General features: G+C 47.3%; 1 protein-coding gene across 1 annotated transcript in view; it reads right to left on the bottom strand.

Moving 5' to 3' along the window:
• The window catches only part of LOC125037861 (nuclear distribution protein nudE homolog 1-like), a gene marked incomplete at its 5' end in the record, with an annotated part of 117,370 nt that overhangs the window by 98,771 nt on the left and 11,099 nt on the right, over window positions 1-7,500 (bottom strand). The window lies entirely within an intron of this gene.

Consider the following 7,500-nt stretch of genomic DNA (forward strand, 5'->3'; position numbering starts at 1 on the left):
GTTGTCAAGCCCCACTTTTTAAAAAATTAATAATCTCGCTGCAGCTGCTAGCGGCTGATCGAAACACCTGAAGCGCACTGCCTGGACCGCTCCCCCTTTTTATTCACCTTTTTTAGGGCAAGTTAAAACTGCCCAGTCATATCAAACGTTTAAAGAGGCATTATAGACAGGTTCTGATAACTATCGGAGTTACAAGGTTGTACTGAGCAGATTCATATTCTAAAGCATCATAACTAACCCGCGACGAAATTTCGTGCACAACCATCCTTTCGGGATGAGGGGGGGGGGGGGAGAGAAAAAGAAAGATAAAGATAAAGACAAAGATAAAGAGAGAGAGAGAGAGAGAGAGAGAGAGAGAGAGAGAGAGAGAGAGAGAGAGAGAGAGAGAGAGAGAGAGAGAGAGAGAGAGAGAGAGAGAGAGAGAGGCAGGCAGGCAGGCAGGCAAGCAGTCATGAGACTCTCCACTAGCAGTGCCTGGCTCAGGATGCCGCACCGTCCCGTCCACGGTCAAGGGTTGAGGAAGCTCCGATGAGGAACACAATGGAGTGGATAAGATGAGGCGGATGGGGAGGACGTGATGGGGAGAAGGATAGCACGGGCAAAGCGTGACCCTTCAGTAGCTTTGATGGGGAGTAGGCTACATAAAATACAAAATGTACAAACTTTCTATATTTTCTATTTTACTGTAACGACGTTTTTACCATTAGAAGTGATGGTTCCTCCTATCAAATCATGTCATTACGAGTGTTCTCTTCTTAGGCTAAAGTTAGCGTTTCTTACCTTAGTAAAGGTGTATCATACTTGACGGTATGATAAAAAGTGTGGATAATACTGAGCTTATCATTGCTAATCATGGCACGGAATGTATTCTCCAATCACGTGGCTCGTTAATCAAACTGACCTTGAGACAATGCATACACAATAAACGCTACCAAGCACTGCAGTCTGTGCCAAGGAGGAAAGAACAAGACAAGCCACGATAACGCATCTGATTCCAGCGTAGACTCATGTGCTCCTTCAGGAAAACGTTCCGAACCTGTCGAGGACTTGAGCCACCTCTGGCGCCCCATCATGGATGTGGGCCACGTCGCCCCGCTTCTCATTACGTCTCATTATCGAGTCTAAGAGGTAGCACCTCGGCGGCACACGACGGAGACGAATGTCCGGTTCCCCTCGACGCCTGCTGGAACCCGACCAAATAAAAGGACCGGGACCCGTCGACCTGGCAAAGCTGTCCTGCAGGTTTGGGCGGGTGGGAGCGCCCAAGGGTGGCAGCAGCAGGGAGGGTGCGATGACTCACGCACTAACTGCTTGCTTGGCCAGCCAGGAGGGGGGCGCAGGCGGGAATGGGAAGAGAGGGGGCGGGAGGGGGAAGCGGGGGAAAACATCAAAGGGACGATGAAGAAAAGGAAGGAGTAGAAGTAGGCAAACAAAGGCAGGAAGGAGGGGGGGGCCGCGTAATGTTGGAGGCAGGAACAAACTAGTTCTGATTTGAAATGATGGGTTAATGGAATCCAATGAAGTTCAAAGGTGGGGGAACGAGCTTTAAACGGAGTGAAGGAAGGTCTAAGAACAGAGGCGACGGCATGCGAGAGATGAGCTTTAAGGTCGCGAGGGGAAGACTCCGAGGTGAGAGAGGAGAACTTAAAGGTGGTCAGGCAGAGCCTCCGCCGCCCGAGCAGAGTATCAGCTGGAGTATTCAATGGGGAACCAGAACGTAAAATGTTAATGAAACTGAATAAAGTTTAATGAATCATGTAAAATAAGCTCCTCATTCCACAAGTTACAGAAAGGGATACCCTTGTGTTATAGAATACAACAACAATAAAGGGAAGAGTGACCAGGGTTTGTCTCGATCAGTTAAGGGTTAACCTCCAACGTATATATGTCGATTGCACCACGGCCGAAGACACCTGTCCTGCACAGCATAGATAATTACGTCGCTGGACAATCAGTTTTAAGGCCACAATTTCGTTTTCAACGTTGACTCATATAACGCCTGATAACATTTGTGCAATGTTTAGTTTGATTCCATTTCTTGCAATGGATATTCTTGGTGTGACATAGTGTTTGTTTTATTTTGCTTCTAAGTTATCCCGTGTGCAAGGAATGGCCGGGGTTACCATCCACTGGCGGCGAGGGATTCGAACGCAGGTCAGCAAGATTGCTAGACGAGAACGCTACCGCTGCACCGTACAGTACACAATGTACCGGGCAAAGAGGGGGAGAGGGAGAGGGGTGGAGAGAGGGCGAGAGGAGGGAGAGGGAGAGGGAGAGGGAGAGGGAGAGGGAGAGGGAGAGAGAGAGAGGGAGAGAGAAAGGGAGAGGGAGAGAGAGGGAGAGAGGGAGAGGGAGAGGGAGAGGGAGAGGGAGAGGGAGAGGGAGAGGGAGAGGGAGAGAGAGAGAGAGAGAGAGAGAGAGAGAGAGAGAGAGAGAGAGAGAGAGAGAGAGAGAGAGAGAGAGAGAGAGAGAAGAGAGGGAGGAGGGAGGGAGGGAGGGAGGGAGGGAGGGAGGGAGAGAGAGAGAGAGGGAGGGAGGGAGAGAGAGAGAGAGAGAGAGAGAGAGAGAGAGAGAGAGAGAGAGAGAGAGAGAGAGAGAGAGAGAGAGAGAGAGAGAGAGAAACCAACTGCTGAATATGTATTTTGTCCTTTAACCAAGCACCTAATACTCATGCCAAGCGAGCAACCTTGAACAGGACTCTCGGTCCTCTTAATTCACACTTCCCTTACAACTCTTTCACGCGCCATTAACCTTACGACGTCTAATGCCCAGTCAATCACATGACACAAGTGTCCAGCCCTGGGCACCAGCCTTCCTTCGACGCCCCAGCGCCTTCGTCCTGCGGTGCCCAAGTCCCAAGGCCACGAGTGAAAGTCCGCCGTCACCGCAGCGCGTTTGCGGCCCGTGCCTGCTGGCCTGTGGCACCGGCATTCCTTGCGTGCCCGCTCGGGTCGCGCCAGTTTCACAAGGCATCGCAGGTCGGCTCCCTCTTGCTGAGCTGAACCGAAATGAACCCGCGTGCCCGGCTGAAAAGACCGACTCTCCGCCAGCCAGGCCTTGGCAGCTGAAGTAGAGTCGACAAGTCGCACAGTCTCACAACCGGAGAAATCTGCACAGCTGAGGTGACAGTTAACTTTAACATCATTTGTCATCACTTACACTTGACAAGATCATACGATGACAACATGAACTGACATATCAAAGAAGTGTCACGACAACAGATAAAATCAGATTGGCATCGAAAAATCCCCCCACCCCCCATCCCGCCCTCTAAGTGCCCCTCACCCCCACAACGCCAACACAACACGCGGAACAATAGCACTTCACACTTGGCTCCCATCCCCCACAGCTACCACATCAACACCGGAAGCGGAAATTGTGCAAAAGTGTCAGTAATTAACCCGCGCCTACGGCCTAATTTCCGCTATCGTGATAATCTACCTACCTCCCTCTCCCTCTCTCTCTCTGCCGTAAACACGTAAACACGCTGACAGTGAGGGCCCGGAAACGAAAGAAAGTCGCCGATCCCGCGCACGTCTGCATTTGACCTGAACTCACCGCTATGCACCCCGACCTCTCCCCACCTGCCAACCTCCAACCCCGCCAACATGTCCTGCCTTCCGTGGTAACATTCCTCTAACCCGCTCTCCCTCCCACAGACCAAAGACTCTTTGATCTATTATTTCCTGTGTTATTTCTGTTCCCCAGCCTCATAGAGAAACATGAATATTGGAGAGAGGAAAGAGGGAAAGAGGGAGAGAGGGAGAGGGAGAAGGAGAGGAAGAGGGGGGGGGGGAGAGAGAGAGAGAGAGAGAGAGAGAGAGAGAGAGAGAGAGAGAGAGAGAGAGAGAGAGAGAGAGAGAGAGAGAGAGAGAGAGAGAGAGAGAGAGAGAGACAGAGAGAGAGAGAGAGAGAGAGAGAGAGACAGAGAGAGAGAGAGAGAGAGAGAGAGAGAGAGAGAGAGAGAGAGAGAGAGAGAGAGAGAGAGAGAGAGAGAGAGAGAGAGAGAGAGAGAGAGAGAAAAGAAAGAAAGAAAGAAAGAAAGAAAGAAAGAAAGAAAGAAGAGAGAGAGAAAGGAAGAAAGAAAGAAAGAGAGAGAAAGTAAGAGGGAGAGGGAGAGGAAGAGGGAGAATGAGAGGGAGAAGGAGAGGAAGAGGAAGAGGGAGAGAGAGAGTGAGAGGGAGGGAGGGAGAGAAGAAGAGAAAGAGAAAGAAAGAGAAAGAAAGAAAGAAAGAAAGAAAGAGAACGAGGGAGAGAGTAAGAGAAAAAGAAAGAGAGAGAGAAAGAGAGAAATAGAAAGAAATAAAGAAAGTAAAAAAGAAAGAAAGACAGAAAAGAAAAAGAACGAAGTGTCGCAGAGCCCCGGACGCTTCCCCCGGATTCCTCTGAGGCGAGCCCACTTACTGGGTCAAGCAGGAGTCGAAGTGACCCCTGCCTCCGAGCCAAAGAAGCACGGTTGCACAACACTCGCTCTTTCGCTCTTTCACGGCCAAGCACACTTCGGCAGCAGCATTGCAACAGTCGGATTTCGCTGCTGTGAAAGGCAACAAGGACACTAGTGCAGCCTTTTAATTTCGATGTGCATGTCCCCGTGCATGACAGCGAGCGAGCAAGACTAGTGGACGAGTGAGAGCGTATAGTGAATGAACGGGTGGGTGAATAAAAGAGCGAGCGAGCGAGCGAGCGAGCGAGTGAGTGAATGAGAAAGAGAGAGAGAGAGAAAGAGAGAGAGAGAGAAAGAGAGAGAGAGAGAGAGAGAGAGAGAGAGAGAGAGAGAGAGAGAGAGAGAGAGAGAGAGAGAGAGAGAGAGAGAGAGAGAGAGAGAGAGAGAGAGAGCGAGAGAGAGAGAAAGAGCGAGAGAGAGAGAAAGAGAGAGAGAGAGAGAGAGAGAGAGAGAGAGAGAGAGAGAGAGAGAGAGAGAGAGAGAGAGAGAGAGAGAGAGAGAGAGAGAGAGAGAGAGAAGAGAAGAGAGAGAGAGAAGAGAAAGAGAAAGAGAAAGAGAAAGAGAAAGAGAAAGAGAAAGAGAAAGAGAGAGAGAGAGAGAGAGAGTGAAAGAGAGAGAGAGAGTGAAAGAGAGAGAGATAGTGAAAGAGAGTGAGAATCGGAGAATGAGTGGGTGAGAGAGTGAGAGATTGAGTGGGTGAGAGAGTGAGAGATTGAGTGGGTAGAAAGTGAGAGATTGAGTGAGTGAACGACCAAGAGACCGAATGAGTCCGCGAGTGTGCGCGCGAGTGTGCAAGCATGTGCGTGTGTTCTACCGACACTCTTCAGTGTTAAGAAATTCGAATGCAGGTTCCCTTACAGTTCACGACGAGGCACACGCAAATACCCAATCTGCTTAAATGTTAAAAAGAAAAATCACTTTGAGACGATCTCTGCGCACACGGTTGCGGTGAAGCTCACGCAAGCAAACGCCTTTCATGGAGTTGCGGCCATTTCTTTAAGTCATGCTTGCTGTATCTCAAGCAAAAACGGGTTTGTTCGTTCATACAATCATAACCTTGTTCGAAACACACTGATCACTAAGTTTTTTTAAGCTTTTAAATGGTAAATAAAAATTATCTATCGATCTATTTAGCTATATACACACACAACAATAACGTACAGTCATGACGGCTTTCTTTTTCTATACTATCCACATTATCAGGAAATTATTTACTAGGTTAACCTTGAGCACGAGTCGCTACACCAACCATGGGGGTAGGGGTGGGGGGGGGGAGACCTTGCATGACCTGGCTTTGTTATTTACGTGCAATAATCTACTCTACATGTATGTTCACTTGATCACGTGTTACACCAGTCACAAAAAGTACGCACGTTAATGCGCGCAATTAGTAAACGTATGGTGGTGGTGGTGCAACAATTAAACGATAGTAATAGCAATAACGACAGTAATAATAATCATCATCATCATTTTGATAACAATAATAACAACATTAATATTCATAATAATAATAATAATTTCATTATCTTTATCAATAGAGATATAGTCATTATCAACAAAAATAACAGTTATCAAAGCTGATACCCTACCATAATCAAAATATAAATAATAACACAATACCGGAAAAAAATATGATAAAATAAACACGAAATCAAAAAATTATAAAACCTATCCATGAAATAGTTATAATCACAACCATAACACTAAAGCTAATATCCAAATAATCATCAAGTGAAGCTGTACAAATATATGCTATTTTCGTACAGTCTGAAAAAGTAACATTCAAAACGCCTTACGCAAACCCTGAGTAAACGCCTGAAGACCACCATGAGGCACAAGAAGTTTCTTTACTTAGCTGATGGAAGCTTTTGGGAGACTGGCCATAAGAAACAGGATTTAGTTACAAAAAGAAAAAAAAGAAAAAAAAAGGTATACTGCCCTTGTCAGTGCGGTAGCTGCTCAATGACGGCCTACGTAAGCATTAGGCGGATTGTACTGTCTACGAAATTATGGGGCTTCGAAGTGTTGAAAACAAATATATACATATATATATATACATATGCATAAATATACATATGTATAATACATATAAATATACATATACACGTACACAGACAAAAGACAAGCACACAATAAAGAGTCCTAAGCGAAGGATTTGCGAAAAAGCAAAATAAAATATATATATATTTTTCATCATCCAGGAAATGATGAATACGGAATTAAAATTTTAAAAAATGGCGGCCGATGAAATGACAGAAAAAAAAAAAAGCGAAGGCCGTGCGAGGCCCCTCCTCCCGCCACCGCTGGCCACGCAATCGGGCTGATTAGGGGCTGATACCTTGCGCCCACTCGCCATCCTCCTAACTCAAGTTGGACGAGCCGCAGACACGCACCTTCTGCCTGCGTGAACTGACACCGCCTTCGTCTTCGCCAAATGACCTTATATATGTATGAGGTAAATGCAAGTGCGTCGGACCTGAATGCCTCACATTTGAGGTTGTTTGCACTAAGTTATATAATTGCAGTTTGCTTTAAAGGAGTTCCTCGGGTGGCGGCGAGCTATGCCGCATGGAAAGCGTGCCGCCGGGAGGGAAATGTTGAAGCAGCACTTGCCAATGGCAGCTCTTAACGGCACTTCGGAATGTGTGCCGTTCGGATAATATCTATCGACTCATTCCTTTTTTGCGAATAACATTGGTTCATATGGTCCTAATTAGTTATATAATCTCGAAAATAGCCTCTGCTTTAGGTTTATGATCTACATTGCTGTTTAAAACAATAGCAATTACGTTACTTTCAAAACAACAATCTTCATGATAATCGAAAACCAATTAAAACTGGCGTGTCCGATGAATCACTGCCAAAATGATCAGCAGCCATCCATCCCTCTATCAGCCTCAGCCCATCATGTGACTTGGGATGGGCGCCGCTGACCTATATGGCTCACGCCCAGCCACGCCCACTGACACGTGCCTACCACTAATGAATCCTGACGGGTCGAGTTACCTGGCCCTGCTCAGTCCCCAGGGTCACAGGGGACGTGCTTGAACCGCTTC

This window comes from Penaeus chinensis, chromosome 24 (genome assembly GCF_019202785.1).
Source record: "Penaeus chinensis breed Huanghai No. 1 chromosome 24, ASM1920278v2, whole genome shotgun sequence".
Lineage (NCBI taxonomy): Eukaryota > Metazoa > Arthropoda > Malacostraca > Decapoda > Penaeidae > Penaeus > Penaeus chinensis.